We start from the raw sequence: 3022 nt of genomic DNA, 5'->3' as shown, positions 1-3022 counted from the left end.
TGAGGGAACATGAAGAGAATGAGGGAACATGGAGAGAATGAGGGAACATGAGGTGAGCAGGAGGGAACATGAAGAGCAGGAGGGAACATGGAGAGCAGGAGGAAACATGGAGAGAATGAGGGAACATGGAGAGAATGAGGGAACATGGAGAGAATGAGGGAACATGAGGAGAGCAGGGGGGAACATGAGGAGAGCAGGAGGAAACATGGAGAGAATGAGGGAACATGAAGAGAATGAGGGAACATGGAGAGAATGAGGGAACATGGAGAGAATGAGGGAACATGGAGAGCAGGAGGGAACATGGAGAGCAGGAGGGAACATGGAGAGAATGAGGGAACATGAGGAGAGCAGGAGGGAACATGGAAGGCAGGAGAGAACATGGAGAGAATGAGGGAACATGGAGAGAATGAGGGAACATGGAGAGCAGGAGGGAACATGGAGAGCAGGAGGGAACATGGAGAGAATGAGGGAACATGGAGAGAATGAGGGAACATGAGGAGAGCAGGAGGGAACATGGAGAGAATGAGGGAACATGAGGAGAGCAGGGGGGAACATGGAGAGAATGAGGGAACATGAGGAGAGCAGGGGGGAACATGGAGAGAATGAGGGAACATGAAGAGCAGGAGGGACAAGGAGGAGGATAAAGAAAGAAAAGAATGAGTAAAGAATTGGTAGAGACAATAAAACAAATCTCTACATCCTGAATGAATGTCTTCCCTCTGAGGGAACATTTTTGACCCTGTCCTTCAGTCCAGTCTCAAGGTCATTGAAACAGTTCACTGAAGACATTTTCCTTTGAAGCTCAATCCGTTGTCGGTGGAAAGAGAAGATGAAAATAAAACGACATCAGATGATTTTATTTATGTTTATTTGTTGCTGTGGAGGAATGTTCGGGAGAACATTTGAGTCGAGGTTTGAGCCTGAGATGTTCTTCACCAACATGGACTTTGACTGTCAATGGAGGAGAAAAACATCTCAGCTGGTTTAGGAGCACAATCATCTGAAAACCTTTATTACAGTAACAAAATAAAGTGAAATAAAATAAAATAAAATAAAATAAAATAAAGAGAAATAAAATAAAATAAAATAAAATAAAGAGAAATAAAATAAAATAAAGTGAAATAAAATAAAATAAAATGAAATAAAACAAAATAAAGAGAAATAAAATAAAATAAAGTGAAATAAAATAAAATAAAATGAAATAAAGAGAAATAAAATAAAATAAAGTGAAATAAAATAAAATAAAATAAAATAAAATAAAATAAAATAAAATAAAGAGAAATAAAATAAAATAAAGTGAAATAAAATAAAATAAAATGAAATAAAATGAAATGAAATAAAATAAAATAAAATAAAATAAAATAAAATAAAATAAAATAAAATAAAATAAAATAAAATAAAATAAAATAAAATAAAATAAAATAACATACAATAAAATAAAATGAAGCAGTGAGTCAAATGACCAGTTCAACTGTGCAGAGTTTGTGGTCATTTTGAAGGTCAAAAAAGGTGTGTTTGCGTCTGTGTTCAAACGATTGTGTTTCATATTTTGTTCTAGAAAAAGACCTTCAGTCCAGCAACATTCACATGTGTGTGTGACGACACACCAGTGTTACACACTGTTGTTGAGATGAATGTGATTATTTTCTACTTTCTTTCTATGAAACTTTCTTGGTGTGTGTTTCATCAGCTGATAAGACTTTTATCTTCAGGAAATGTTTTATGATTTGATTATAAAGTGTTTATCGCTGTGATTTATTCCTGGTGCGTCTCATGAATTGGAATCTCCTCACAGGCGTGGGATTAAATCAAGTGTGCGCCGCTAGAATGTTGATGTGCTCACGAGCCACAAGTCACGCTGCAGACTTTCTGTGGCGAGTCAAAGTTCACAGTGTTTGGATGGTTCTGACCTGCAGGGTCAAGGTCAAACTCATGCTTCAACACAACCATGTTGTTGATTGACAGCTGCAGTGACGACAAAAGTCAAATGTTTCGTTGGATCAACTAAAAATCCTTTTATTACAACAATTGTTTGAGAAATAAAAGAGTCAATGAATGTGTTTTTAATCACAGACACATCAACACAAACCCTTGTTTTATCAACGTCCATGTTGTCAACGACGTCAACGCGTCACGAGTGTCCAGGAAGTTTCTCACGAGCTCCTCGACAGAAGCTCAGGGTGAAATGAATCCAATTATTCCAGGAAGAGTTTGAGAAAGAATGACAAGAGCTCAAGGGTCGAGCGGCAGCTCATCCAATTACTGCGGATCCTGGACAGAGAGTGAGGAAGAAAGTGATGGTGCAGGTGTGTGTGCAGGTGTGTGTGCAGGTGTGTGCAGGTGTGTGTGCAGGTGTGTGCAGGTGTGTGCAGGTGTGTGCAGGTGTGTGTGCAGGTGTGTGTGCAGGTGTGTGTGCAGGTGTGTGCAGGTGTGTGTGCAGGTGTGTGCAGGTGTGTGTGCAGGTGTGTGCAGGTGTGTGTGCAGGTGTGTGTGCAGGTGTGTGTGCAGGTGTGTGTGCAGGTGTGTGCAGGTGTGTGTGCAGGTGTGTGCAGGTGGGTGTGCAGGTGTGTGTGCAGGTGTGTGTGCAGGTGTGTGTGCAGGTGTGTGCAGGTGTGTGTGCAGGTGTGTGCAGGTGTGTGTGCAGGTGTGTGTCAGGTGTGTGTGCAGGTGTGTGCAGGTGTGTGTGCAGGTGTGTGCAGGTGTGTGTGCAGGTGTGTGCAGGTGTGTGCAGGTGTGTGTGCAGGTGTGTGTGCAGGTGTGTGTGCAGGTGTGTGTGCAGGTGTGTGCAGGTGTGTGTGCAGGTGTGTGTCAGGTGTGTGTGCAGGTGTGTGTGCAGGTGTGTGCAGGTGTGTGTGCAGGTGTGTGCAGGTGTGTGTGCAGGTGTGTGCAGGTGTGTGTGCAGGTGTGTGCAGGTGTGTGTGCAGGTGTGTGCAGGTGTGTGTGCAGGTGTGTGCAGGTGTGTGTGCAGGTGTGTGTGCAGGTGTGTGTGCAGGTGTGTGTGCAGGTGTGTGTGCAGGTGTGT

This window comes from Callionymus lyra, chromosome 12, assembly GCF_982586985.1.
Source record: "Callionymus lyra chromosome 12, fCalLyr1.hap1.1, whole genome shotgun sequence".
In the NCBI taxonomy this organism is placed as follows: Eukaryota; Metazoa; Chordata; class Actinopteri; order Syngnathiformes; family Callionymidae; genus Callionymus; species Callionymus lyra.
Note: the sequence above shows the minus strand (reverse complement) of the source record.